This window comes from Pogona vitticeps, chromosome 4 (assembly GCF_051106095.1).
Source record: "Pogona vitticeps strain Pit_001003342236 chromosome 4, PviZW2.1, whole genome shotgun sequence".
Classification (NCBI taxonomy): domain Eukaryota; kingdom Metazoa; phylum Chordata; class Lepidosauria; order Squamata; family Agamidae; genus Pogona; species Pogona vitticeps.
The window spans coordinates 235,217,501-235,231,889 of record NC_135786.1 but is presented as its reverse complement, the minus strand read 5'-3'; the positions used below and the strand labels follow the sequence as shown (position 1 = coordinate 235,231,889).

At 46.6% G+C, this 14,389-nt stretch overlaps 1 long non-coding RNA gene across 1 annotated transcript; it reads left to right on the top strand.

The window, feature by feature from the left end:
• Positions 1 to 4,311: 4,311 nt before the first annotated feature.
• Positions 4,312 to 11,544, top strand: LOC144588715 (uncharacterized). Its single transcript, XR_013544393.1, has 2 exons — positions 4,312 to 10,177; positions 11,045 to 11,544. It is a non-coding gene; the product is annotated as an uncharacterized LOC144588715 (long non-coding RNA).
• Positions 11,545 to 14,389: the final 2,845 nt, after the last annotated feature.

The following is a 14,389-nucleotide window of genomic DNA, read 5'->3' as shown; positions in this document are numbered from 1 at the left end:
ACCAAAATTTTGTAGGTCAAGGCACCACTGTACTTTCTTGGGCTCCATGATCACTGCAGATGGTGACAGCAGCCAGGAAATTAAAAGACTCCTGCTTCTTGGGAGGAAAGCAATGACAAACCTTGACAGCATCTTAAAAAGCAGAGACATCACCTTGCCAGCAAAAGTCCACATAGTCAAAGCTATGGTTTTTCCTGTAGTGATGCATGGAAGTGAGAGCTGGACCATAAAGAAAACTGACCACTGAAGAATTGATGCTTTTGAATTGTGGTGCTAGAGAAGGCTCTTGAGAGTCCCCTGGACTGCAAGGAGAACAAACCGATCCACTTTGATGGAAATCAACCCAGAGTGCTTATTGGAAGGACTTTGGCCATCTCATGAGAAGAGCAGACTCCCTGGAAAAGACCTTGATGTTGGGAAAGTATTGGAGCCTCAGCTTCAGGATCTGTCCTTCCAGTGAGCACTCAGGGTTGATTTCTTTCAGAATTGATAGGTTTGTTCTCTTTCCAGTCCAGGGGACTCTCAAGAGCACCACAATTAAAAAGCATCAATTTTTCAGTAGTCAGCCTTCTTTATGGTCCAGCTCTCACTTCCATACATCGCTACTGGAAAAACCATAGCTTTGACTATGCAGACCTTTGTGGGGAAGTTGATGTCTCTGTTCTTAAGATCTAGGTTTGTCATCGCTTTCCTCCCAAGAAGCAGTCGTCTTTTAATTTCGTGGCCGCTGTCTCCATCTGCAGTGATCATGAGCCGAAGAAGGTAAACTCTGTCACTGCCTCCATATCTTCCCCTTCTATTTCCAGGAGATGATGGGACCAGTGGCCATGATCTTGGTTTGTTTGTTTTTTTGATGTTGAGCTTCAGACCGTTTTTTGCACTCCTCTTTCACCCTCATTTAATGCCTCCTCACTTTCTGCCATTAGACTGGTATCATCTGCATATCGGAGGTTGTTAATATTTCTTCCTGCAATATTAATTCCAGCTTGGGATTCCTCCAGTCCAGCCTTTTGCATGATGTATTCTGCATATAAGAGAAATTAGCAGGGGGACAATATACAACCTTGTCATACTCCTTTCCCAATTTTGAACCAATCAGTTGTTCCATATCCAGTTCTAACTGTTGCTTCCTAACCACATATTGATTTCTGAAGAGATGGATAAAGTGGTCAGGCACGCCCATTTCTTTAAGGACTTGCCATAGTTTGCTGTGGTCCACACAGTCAAAGGCTTTTGCATAGTCAATGAAGCAGAAGTAAATGTTTTTCTGGAACTCTCTGGCTTTCTCCATAATCCAGCGCATGTTAGAAATGTGGTCTCTAGTCCTCTGCCTCTTCGAAATCCAGCTTGTACTTCTGGGAGTTCTCGGTCCACATACTGTTGAAGCCTACCTTGGAGGATTTTGAGCATAACCTTGCTAGCGTGTGAAATGAGTGCAATTGTACGGTAGTTATAGCACTCTTTGGCACTGCCTTTCTTTGGGATTGGGATGTGGACTGATCATTTCCAATCCTCTGGCCACTGTTTCGTTTCCAAACTTGCTGGAATATTGAGTGTAGCACCTTAACAGCCTCATCTTTTAAAAATCTAAATACTTCGACTGGAATGACATGACTTCCACTGGCCTTGTTGCTAGCCATGCTTTCTAAGGCCCACTTCACTCTCCAGGATGTCTGGCTCAACGTCAGAAACCACACTATCTGGGTTGTCCGGGATATCCACATCTTTCTGATTTAATTCCTCTGTGTATTCTTGCCGCCTCTTCTTGATGTCTTCTGCTTTTGTGATGTCCCTCTCATTTTTGTCCTTTATCATGTCCATCTTTGCACAAAACGTTCCTTTAATGTCTCTGATTTTCTTGGACAGATCTCTGGTTTTTCCCTTTCTATTATTTGCCTCCATATCTTTGCACTGTTCCATTAATAAGGCCCTCTTGTCTGATAATACTAATGATAATGATAATACTGCTACTAATAATATAAGGATTTGGCTTTATCTTCCGTGTCATGCTTGTCCCCACGGCAGGGGCACCTCACTCAGTCTGCACGCGAGGGAAGGAGTCATATCCAACAGGAACCGAATGGGCTCCAGGAGCGCCTTCTGCTGCTCCACCCTGATGGAAATATTTCCGCTTCATCAGACTCGCAGTGAATCCCCTTTTCCTTTTTTTTTTACCCGCCTTCCCTGCACTTTGACGTTGATGGCGTCCAGCTGGATTTTCCATTGTGGAGGGCTCTCTAACCACCATCTTAGAGGACTCCCCAACCTCCATTGTGGAGGGTTCCCCGACCTCTATGGTGGAAGGCTCTCCAACCACAGTTCTTGGAGACCCTTTCTTCCTCCATGGCATCTGAAAGAGCCCTTTCCTTCTGCCACTTCCCATCTTTCTCTCCTCAAGCGAAGGTTGAGGTTCCTTGTTTACCTCTTGCACAGGGACAGAATTGCAGCACAGAAAGCGGGCGATGAATCCCCTTTTCTTTTCTTTTCCACCTGCTCTCCCTGCGTCCGGGGGTTCATGACATCCATCTGGAGTCTCCATTGTGGAGGGCTCTCCGACCACGGTTCTTTCCAACCTTCTCTTCCTCCATGGCAGCTGAAACACCCCTTTCCTTCTGCCACTTCCCACCTTTCTCTCTCCGAGTGAAGGTTGAGGTTCCTTGTTTACCTCTTGCACAGGGACAGAATTGCAGCACAGAAAGCGGGCCATGAATCCCCTTTTCTTTTCTTTTCCATCCGCATTCTCTGCTTTATGATCTTGATGGAGCTGAAACACCCCTTTCCTTTTGGCACTTCCCATCTCTCTCTCCTCAAGTGAAAGTTGAGATGCCTGGTTTGCCCCTCCACTCTTCAATAGGCCCTTGACCTGCCTGGCTTTGTCCTTTTTCCCCACAGGCTCCATGACTTGGTGTTCTTCAGATGTAATGATGTCTCCCCCTCCGGTGACCCCAAATGATGGGTAGGCATCCTTTTTGATCCGGGGGCCTTCGCCTGCAGCATTTACTCTCAGGGATTCGTGTGTTTCCCCCAGAGGAGGTTTTTGATGTTTCCGAGGAACACCCTCCCGATGGACTTCCTCCTCTCCATTTCGCCCCTTCTCTTTTTCATCCTGAGCAGTCAGGGCCTGATGTTGGGACCTCAGAAGCCACATTCGGTGTTCCAACCCTGCTTCAGAAGGAGCTGCAGGAGGCAGGAGGGCCTTCAAGGACCGAAGAACCTGTTTCGGAAGTCCCCACCTATGCTGGACTGTTCTTTTCCTCAAGTGAGCTTCCAGGTCTCCTTTTCTGGGGAGGTTCAGGAATGGGCGATGCCAGACCTCAATGGGGGTGCAGAGGCTTATCCTCAGTTCTTTTTTCCCAATCCTTGTTCCCTCAGGCACTTGTACCTTTACTGGTCTTTGCTGATAGACCTACCAGAAGGAGACAATGAAAAGAAAGATCCAGCATGAATGAGAATAAAGAAAAACTAGTTTTCCCATTCTCTTTTTCTGGAAAACATACACCAGATACGCTTCCTGTCTCTATGCACGAGTAATGCAACAACCTACCTCAAGGGCTTTCCAGAGGCTTCTCATCTGTTCTCTTCTCCGTGTCCTTGTTCCCTCAGGCACTTGCCCCTTTGCTGTTCTTCGCTGATAGACATACCAGAAAGAGAAAATGAAGAGAAAGATCCAGCATGAATGAGAGTAAAGAAAAACTAGTTTTCCTATTCTCTTTTTCTGGAGAACGGACACCAGATACGCTTCCTGTCTCTATGCATTTTGTTTACTTGTGGAAAGCAAGCCAAATACAGTAAGACAACAGCCTACCTTCACCTGGGCGCTGGAAAGATGGGGTGGCGTTTTATGGACTGCAAGGAGGTGCCGGAAACATCTCTTGATAAAGTCACAGAGATTTTGAGTAAAAGTGAATCTGTGTAGGAGTTTCAAGAGTATAACAATCTGATAACAGAATGTTATGAACAAGAGGATAAGAGTACAGATGAGGTATCTGATGAAGACGGCAAGGGCTTCCTTGAGAGTAACTGGAAGCCTGCGCTGGGTCTGCAACATCCTAGGATCAACACCGCTGCCGGAGCGCGGGTGACCCACCAAATAGATGGTCGTAGCCAAGAAACTCCTCACGGATTCCAAGGTGTTCCGAAAGGAAGGAAAACTCTGCAGGAGTTTCCAGAGGAGAACAAACTGATCACATAATGTCACCAAAGTGATAAAAGGAAAAAAGATGAGATAGCTGATTGGGGCAGCCACGATTTTCCCAAGAGCAACCAGGAGCTTGCGCCGGGTCTTCGCCATCACTGGACCAAGACCCGCTGACTGAGCACTGGTCACTCACCAAATGGGTGGCTGCTGTCCTGGACCAGAGGTTTATTAGGGGGATGAACTGCATCACAACGCGACATCACAAAGAGGGGTCAGGGTCCTGTTGCCCCTGCACCCCAAAAATGGCAGGGCCTGTTGCCCCTGCATCCCAAAAATGGCATAAATAAATAAATAAAGACCAGAGGTTTATTAAGGTGATGAATTGCATCACAACGTGACATCACAAAGATGTTGCCCCTACACCCAAAAATGGCAGGCCTGCCTTGTTTTCCTGACTGGTTGCAAGTTGGAAACAAGGACACAAGTCAACAGAAAGTCTTTGCTTTGGAACCTTCGTTTCTTAAAATTCTTTGGACTCTTGCAAGGGAAGCCTGGGTCAGGCCAAGGTTGTGAGTGGTCTCTGAAAGAGGAGTCCAGGAAATGTTTGTAACCAAAATCACAGTAAAGACACATCTTTATTTTTTAAAAAAAGTTATTTTAAATATTGCTACTTGGTTCTCCCCCTTCCTTCCGAAAATCTCCTTGGAGAAGGCGTTGGGGGAGAGTGTCCTAAGCCGAGGGGAAGGCCCGTGGGCCCAGCCTGCAGGTATGTCCGGGAAGGGAAGCGGATCTCCTGTCAAGAGGTCTTGAAATTGGCCTCAGGTGGTCTTCGGGACTGGCTTCTGTTTGAGGAGCAGCCTCGCCCGCCACGGAATATCGCTGCTGGTCCCAGCATGCTGAGAGCGAAGGGTCCTGGAACACACACACACACACACACACACACACACACACACACACACACACACACACACACACACACACACAAAACCATCTCACTCTTATCGCTGCTTAATATTCTTTCCTCTGTCAGATGATGTTCGCAGAGAGTTCTGTGAGGAAAGGGGGGTTTTCCCAGTCCATAGCAATGTGTCCTGCTCTGATCGGCCCTTAAGATGTTGCTCTGTGGCGAAAGAGTCGTTCCATCTGGTACCTTACACGACCGTGTGTCTGTGTGCAAGCCGTCATGGCATGAGAGTCTTGCTCTTATCTCTTTTTTATTTTTATTATTATTTATTTTTATTTTTACTTATAAACTACAAACTAATATACAATATAAAATACAATACAATTTTCCAGATTTCCAGAGAGCATTGAAAGCGAAAAAAAGAAAAAAAAGAAAGAAAAACAGAGCCCATCAATCATTTTGCCCTGTCTTCAGATCTGTCCCTGGGCCCAAACATGTATTAAGTTCCAACTTTGTTTTGCATAGTCTATTGGTTGATCTCTTGGTAGTGCTTCTGATAATGTATCCAGTTCTGTAATGTCCAGCATCTTCTTCAGGAACTCCTCCATTGTACGTATGTCTTCACTTTTCCATTTTTGGGCCCAGAGTAACCTAGCTGCTATAAATATATACATCTTTGTAAGTTAACAACATCCCTTTATAATTCAACACTTTCAACGTAAAGGCTTCTATAGGGGCTACCCATACAGTAATGGAATTTTCTTGTATGTTTGTGCTCGAAATTTATGCCACACTAGACCCAATGCTTTCCTTACAATATGTTCCATGAAGTGTGATTGTTCCTTATATTTCCCATACCACACATATGCATGCCAGCCCATGCTGAGAATCTTGCTCTTATCTCTGATGCTTGAATCTACCCCTCTTCCACCCCTCCTTCATTTCAAGGAGCCTTTATCTTTAGAACAACAACAACAACAACAAAAGTCAATCAAGGGAACTCATTCTTATGGAGACTGCACTTTTAATATCTCCCGTGAATTCTATGCAACTGAATCTTGATCTTGTGGTGGCATTTTATGAGTTATTTTAGACACTCCAAATTAGGGGTGGATGACATCAGCCATGCCGAGGGCTTTTTTCTTCTTCCAGATTTGCAGATTGAAGGCTGTCCTAGGAGGCAGGTCTGGCCAAAGAAGCCGATGTGTATCTTTTAATTTTATAATGGCTTTTTAATGCCATGTTTGTGTACTACAGAGGTTGGTACAGTAGGTTTTAGCCCCTTTGCACTCCTGATGCTCCCTTAATGGGGGAGCAAGCAAATACAGCTCAACACGGAACAACGTGCCTTTAGAGCAACCCAAGGAAAAGCATGTCATTCTCTCAAATATGTTTACCGTATTAAAGTACTGAAGGTCTCTTTTTTTGACGGTTCCTAAAAAGCACATTCCATAGAGGCCATGAGCTATAGAGGTGCCAGTTTCACAAAGCGATACTTGTGAACACCTAAAATACACTGGTTTAAAGGACATTCATGAGGGGACCACCCCTAGCTTCCCCTGCAGCTACCGGCGTTCCCTAAAAAGCCCCCCCCCGGAGGTTGGAGGCCCCTCTCGGGAAGGTAGGATGCAACTCAGGGCAAGGAGCTGCTGGAGAGAGGAAGAGGAGGAAAACCTTCCTCCCATCAGCCTCTTTCAGGTCACTTTCTACAGAGACCCTCAAGTCTGATGGGCTCTCTTGGCTGGGGATGATGGCTGGGGGTCCCAGGGCACCAAGTGGACCACAGATCCTCTTCCCTCGTTTTGTCTTATCAAAAAGGCCAGGTTGGCACAAGAGTCTCATTTTAGCCCAAACAACATGTCAGGCCAAGGCCAAGTCTTGGTCAAAAAACCGTGGCGGTGAAGAAAGAGCCCGTGGTCCAAAGCCAACCGAGTCCCCAAGAGGAGGCCTATACCCAGCTTGGAACAGGAGGCCTCTCAGTATTTCGCAGAAGAGGATGATTGCTGCAGCCAAGGAGTCTTCTCACAGAGTGACCCTCCTGTGGAGAGGCCAGAGAGATTAGACGCAATTTCTTTTGTTTTGTGTAGGACAGAGATGATCTTCAGGTCTGGGAAAGCCAACAGTCCCCGAGGGGGTCTCCATTTTCCCAAGCAGAGTCTGGCCATCTTTTTCCTACAAATTGCCCCAAACCGTCAGAGAGGCTTAACAGGTGGGCAGAGATTTAAGATCCAGGCAGAACAGGAGACCTGAACTGACAAGGGACTGGATCCCTTCAGTCAGCCTTGCCAAAGCCAGATAAAAAGGCATGGATGGAGTGGCCATAGTTGTGGCTCTGGTGTGGGTCTTCTGCCCGAATCCTTCTCCTGCTCATCCCTCCCAAGTCTCTTTGGTGGGCCGACTTCAGCATTCCAAGCTGAAGCCACTGTCCAGGATTTAGCCAGAGAACCCTCCTCGCCTTGGTTGCTCTCCTGAACCCCTGGTTTCTGGCCTAGGACTTTGTGTTCTCCTCTCCCCTCATAGGATCCTTGCCCAAGATTTCCCTGACCTTGGGCCAGCTGGTTGTTCCTTATACCACCTCTGCAAATTGTTTGCTCAGCTTCTGCAGACATTGGCAGAGCAGCCTGAATCGGCGGTTCCCAGCCTTGGGTCCTCAGAACTTTTTGGACTCAAACCCCCAGAACCCTTCACCACTAGCTGTGCTGGCCATGGGATGACTGGGAGTTCATTCATTCATTCATTCATTCATTCATTCATTCATTCATTCATTCATTCACTCATTCATTCATTCATTCATTCATTCATTCATTCATTCATTCATTCATTCATTCATTCATTCATTCAATTCATCTGGCCATCCAAGAATCTCTGGGGATCCAGAGTTGGGAACCGCTGAGTCAAATCCCAGACTTCATGTTGGCCATCCAGGCTAGGGCATTCTGGGAGTCGGGAGTTCAGGGGGGGAAAGTACCTTGATTCTTACGACAGGCCAAAGTTTAGGTGCAGACGGGCACTGAATGTTCCAGTCGTAGAATGGAAACGAGGGTGAAGGCTGGTCCCTGAGCTGTTGTTCCTTGAAGGGGCCGGGGAGGTGGGAAGAGAAGGTAACAGCACGGGAGGGGGGGGGCGACATGTTTATTGTCCCCAGTGCCTTGCACCCGGGACCGGCTCTGCCTCCTTAAGAATCAGAGGCTCGCCTTCCCCAGCCAGGTTGCTGCTGAATGTTTAAATGGCATGGAGAGGGAAGTGCCTGGCTGTCAGCCGCAGCGTTTGCGTGTTCTCAGGCGAAGGCCGGGAAGGTTCACGTGCTCCTGCTCTCCCCAGAGGCGTTGGTCAGAGAAGGCCTGTCAGGGTCCAGCTGCCCTCCCCCCGGCTGACCAGCTGCCCCCCCGGTGGCTTTCGCTTGCATCGACGAAGCGCACTGTGTGTCGGAGTGGTCCCACAACTTCCGCCCTTGTTACCTGCGGCTCTGTAAGGTACGGAAGCAGCCTGGGTGTTGGGGGAAACACCAAGTGGCGCCTCTGGGGTGGAAGCCCGGGCAGACGTTTAGACGCTGGCTGTGTTCCTTTGTGTGTCGTCAAGTTGGAAGGAGCGTCTCGGTGGCCATGGTAAGGCTTTCCAAGTAAGAGAGATCCTGAAGGAGGGATTCCACCCGTCCCACCTTCCCCAATGAGTTTCCGTGGCGTTTCCGCAGGGATTCGAAGTCAGGTCTCCTGAAGTCCTGGTCTCTGTCACTCTGACCACAACACGACCCAGGGTGCTTGCAGGCTCTGATCCCTGGGAAAGGAGAAGAGGTGACCAGTGAAAACAAACTGGTCTGCACCTGCGGTGTAAAGGTGAACAGAAGTGATCCCAGTCACCACAAGATGTCCAGGGCACCAGACTATCTCTCTGTCTCTCTCTCTCTCTCTCTCTCTCTCTCTCTCTCTCTCTCTGTGCAATGAATGTGCGTGCATTAAAAACCCATGAAGGTACCAGAATGTGCCACGAGATGGAGCCAGAAACCATGCTATGGAGAGTGTTTGCTATTAAAAGAGTGTTCTGGGTTTTTTATGCATCTGCAGAGGGTAGGTGGGATGGTTTGGAACCAGTCCCTCATGGATATGGGTCTCCCGCTGCAGTTGCAAAAGCAACGGCAAAGCTCATTTGCCTGTTGCTGGACACGTCGTTGCTCAGGAGACCCTGGAAGTCAGTCTACTTGTTTCTTGAGATTTCGTGATCATTCACCTGGAAAGGTCTGTGGGGAACCATGCTGAACGTCCTGCAAACAGCACAAAAGCATAGCACTCAGTAGCATCAAAGGATTAAGCAGGAATCTGAACACGTGCAGAGTTCCTTTTCCTTCCCAGGTACCCACAGCCACTCCTGCACACTTGAAGCCAAGGAGGAAGGTTCCAGAAGAGAACGTGTGTGTTTTAGGCAGAGTGCAACCCACTGCACTTCTCTCTCTCTCTCTCCCTCCCCCCCCCCTCTCTCTCTCTGCAAAAATCAATTTTGGTTCAAATGTATATTGGTGTCTTGAGTTTGTTTGTTTGTTTGCTGTCCTGGGTTATTCTATGGGGATGGGCAAAAACAAGTTACGTTTAAAAGGATTGCATGTGATTGTCCAGTTCTGATGCATCATCTTTGAGTAGCCAAACCAATGAAGAAATGCAAGGAATATTTTACGTCTTAAGTGGGACTGCTGCTCAGCGTATCAGAGAGCACAGCACATTCTGTCAGGGAATTATTCAGCATTCTGCTGATTCAGTATTCTTTTTTTTCCAAAGAAATTTGAGCTCCGCCTCAGTAGCTGCCCTATTCTTTCTCCTGGGCCTCGAGCCAATTTGCCTTTCCCTTCTGCCCACTGGTGCCCCCTCAGGAGCCACAGTGCCCGAGAGGGAGATTGTGCCGTAGAGTCTTCTGCCTTGCCCATGCTGTGGTACAAGGGCCTCGGTTGGCCCCTCCGGTCGCCTGACCTCATCTTCCTTCTCCTGGACAGGTGCTTCGGGATCGCTTGGGTGTGCGCTGCTTCCTGGGCCTCACGGCCACCCTCTCCACCGCACAGGACGTGGCTCATCACTTGGGGATCCCAGAGGGTGAAGGGATTGCCGGGCGCTCTGCACCTCTCAGTGTCTACCGACAAAGACAAGGACCAGGTAAGGACAGGAATTGGAGAGCTGCTTCTCCCGACGACGTCAGTACGGAGGTCTAACTTCAACGGAAGCTCATCCTCTGAGGCTCTCGGGGTTGCTAAGGATGAAAGAAAGCAGTGAGTGCAAGGAGAGGCTTTAACGACAAGACCGGCTTTCAAGGGGAAACGGGAAGCGTTGGTTCCAGCCCAAGCGATGGAGCAGGTCCATCCCATTCCCTCTCCCCAGGGGCGTGAAGTTCCTGGATGGTTTCCTGAGGGTTCTGGTCCCTCAGAGGGAGGATAGCTAGCTAGCTAGCTAGCTAGCTAGATGATAGATAAATAGATAGATAGATAGATAGATAGATAGATAGATAGATAGATAGATAGATAGATAGATAGATAGATAGATAGATAGAGAGAGAGAGAGAGAGAGAGAGAGAGAGAGAGAGACAGACAGACAGACAGACAGACAGACAGAGAGAGAGAGAGAGACAGAGAGAGAGAGAGAGAGACAGACAGACAGACAGACAGACAGACAGACAGACAGACAGACAGACAGATAGATAGATAGATAGATAGATAGATAGATAGATAGATAGATAGATAGATAGATAGATAGATAGATAGATAGATAGATAGATAGATAGATAGATAGATAGATAGATAATGAACAGTTAAAATATACAAGTAGCATACTAAAAGCAGCAGTCTGCTAAAAGATCAGTTTAACGGTGAGTGGATAAAATAGACTGAATCTAAACAATGAATGAGCCTAATAGAGAAATCTTGGCCTGCACATAGGTCCTCTACTGGGTATTATCTGGTTTATTGTTTTTTCTTTAACCAATGGTGGATTAATAAACCATGTTTATGTACTCTTCTTCTTTTCAAGAAAAGCAGGGGGCTCACGGAGAGCCAGAACAAGAAATGGGAGAAGGTAACATTGTGAAGGCCATTCTCATAATGCTTATTTGCATTAATATTCCTGCCATGACTATTAATTTGGGAACGCTACTTTCAGGAAGAAAATGGTTTTGTTTCTTTGAAAATGTGTCGTGTTTTATCACTGGAGGTGCTAAAGATTCGACATTCAACAGGAAGTTGGAGTCATTTCCTATTTCATCCATTAAGTGAAAGACCCAAAAGAGAATTTGCCATTAGGAAAGGCTTAAGTAATACAAGGTTGTCCTACTAGGAGGAAGTATGATAAATCCTCATTAATAGATAAGCCATGTCCAACTGTTCCCTTTGTCCGCTAAACATAAGCTCATCTAAATTATGGAATGATCATTTATTATTATACTAAAAATCATAACTAGAGTAGGCCCATTTGAATCAATGAAACTTATGGAGGAGTTGACTCAGCAAATCCCTTCTGATTTAGTGGGACTCCTTTCATGCAACCCATTATGCTAAGTAGTAGGAATTCAGATGTTGTTTTCATTGCTCATTTTTCTAATAAAGTTAACTTCATCTTTTTAAGGATCACAGGTTTGTTTGATGCACTCAGAGTCCCTATAAGGAGGAGTCCATATATATTAGGTGAGCTTTCAGGGACAAGTCCACATCATCAGATTGGTCTGATGGTCTGATGGAATGGACTTGTCCATGAAAGCTCACATTAAAAAAATGTCAAGGTTAATCTTTACGGTGGCATCACAGTTTTGTCCTTTTTCACTTTTTATATTTATTGTTGTTTTCACAATGATATAATGAGAGAGGGTGAAGCCACACCCAAGGCTGAATATTTGTGTCAGCTGTTGCGTGTTTCTAGCTATTTGGCTAATTACAGTTTTATGCTCTCCTGCAGGCACATGGTGCTTGAGAAGTATTGTAAGTGGCTTCATTGGGGGGGAAAGCTGGCAGAGGTTGGGTCTTTTAGCTGCATTCAGAGTTCCTGCAAGCTTCTGAGCACAAGCACGTGAACAGGGCGAACCAACAGAGCATTTCACATGAGCAGAATTAGAAGATTGTTTACAAAGGATATCATCATCCAACATCATTGGCAGGTAATAAGTGCCTTAGAAGTGTATCCTAAGCATGTGAAAAAGGGAGCTACAATCAAGACTTCTTAAGCATTTAAGCTGGCACAAGATTACAAGGCAGCAATACAGCTTGTTGTTGTTTAGTCATTAAGTCTTGTCCGATTCTTCGTGACCCCATGGACCAGAGCACGCCGGGCCCTCCTGTCTTCCACTGCCTCCCGGAGTTGGGTCAAATTCATGTTGGTAGCTTTGATGACACTGTCCAACCATCTCACCCTCTGTCGTCCCTTCTCCTCTTGACTTCACACTTTCCTAACATCAGGGTCTTTTCCAGGGAGTCTTCTCTTCTCATGAGATGGCCAAAGTATTGGAGCCTCAGCTTCAGGATCTGTCCTTCCAGGGAGCACTCAGGGTTGATTTCCTTCAAATGGATAGGTTTGTTCTCTTTGCAGTCCAGGGCAACACAGCTATGCTCACCTTTAAAAACCACATAAGAAATCTTCTACTATGACCTGGAAAAAAAAACATTCTGTCCCTTCACCAGTTTGTTTCACATCTTCAGGTCCTTCCTCTTCTTGTTTCCCTTGTTTTGAATTTTTGATCAGATGCTCCTTAGGGCAGAGGCCAGCAGGCTTCTACCGCATAAACCACCACATCCACCAATGGTGTCCAATTGACCACAACGATATGGTTTTTGATCCGGATTCAGATGAAGATTCAGAGAAGGAGGAAGGGCAACAGAAGATGAAGGCTGTAAGGGCTGGCAATGGGCTCCATGATTATATCGGGAGGTGGGATACTGGCTTTGCTCCAGCACTGCTACTTCCTCACTTTAATATTTCTTTTATATTTCCTTCTTCAGTAAATAAGAGGGAGAGGGCCTATCATTTGGCATCTCTTTCCAACAAAGGCCCAGCAGGTGGCGCCACAGCCCCATCGTAAACTTTGCTTTGCTTGTTACCTTGACACTTTTTAAAAAGACATTGGAAAGTATCTTTAATAATCAACTGGTGGCATGTAGGCTTATCCTCCATCTTTATCATAGATTTGTTTCGAAATGGTTCCCAATATTTTCTTTTTCTTTATTCATAACAATGCTGATGTCTCTCAGTCCTCACCCATTGCCCAGAATCCTGCTATTTGCATAGGCTGGCGTGAACACAACATTATAAATCGCAACAAGAGATCATCTTAGAACGGCAGAGCTGGAAGGGACCCTCTGGATCATTGAGTCCAGTCCTGGCCAAGGATGCAGAGTGGGGAATCGAACTCCCAACTCTGCAGCCAGAGGCCTGAACCATCACAGTGGCAAATTGGTTAAAGAATAGGTAAAGGTTTCCCTTGACATTGAGTCCAGTCGTGTCCGACTCTAGGGTGTGCTCATCCCCGTCTCCAAGCCGTAGAGGCCAGCGTTTGTCCGACGACTGTTTCCATGGTCACGTGGCCAGCACGACTAGACACGGAAACACTGTGACTTTCCACCGAGGTGGTCCCTATTTATCGACTCGCATTTTTACATGCTTTCAAACTGCTAGGTTGGAGGAAGGTTAAAAAATAGCTAATTCTTTATCATGAGCCAAGTCACACAATACAAGTGGTAACTCTGGAACTAGCAGCAATTTGCTGCTGTGATTGACAGCACTGCACTTAAATCGGCTTGACTAAGGAATAGGATTGCACCCAAAAAGGTTTAAGGGGGTGTGGGTTTTGTTTTCTTCCATGGCCTTGTTCTAAAATTTTGCTCAAATGCTCGCTCCCAATTGCTGCCCTTTCTCTGGTCAAACCCAAGCTGTCCCTCTCGGATCAAAGTCTAAACCTCCCACCGGGTCCTGCCTGTTGCAGGGCAGGCCTCATCCACACCTATCAAAAGTCCTTCAGGAATTAGGGAAACCAGGAAAAAAGGCATCTCGAGTCCGGCATCTCATCACCCACAGTGGTCAACCGTTGAAGGTGGTAAGGTTACAAGCAGAATTTGAGCGGTATTGTAACCCCCAAGTAATTTTTTCCCAGTAGAGAGAAGCATACAATCTCTGGTTCTCCAAGTAACACAGAGCCATCGTGATGACTGGCCAACAGGGCACAGCTTTCTTTCCAAAAAATATGCCTTAGGGTGCAACTATATAGAGAAGGAAATAGGAATTCACTTGCTTTCACTCCCTGTGAAATTACACCAGAGAATTTGAGTTTGTTCCATTGAAATTGAGCTGCTTGCAGTTCTGCTTGCAGCCCTGCAGGTGGCGCTGTTCAAAGAA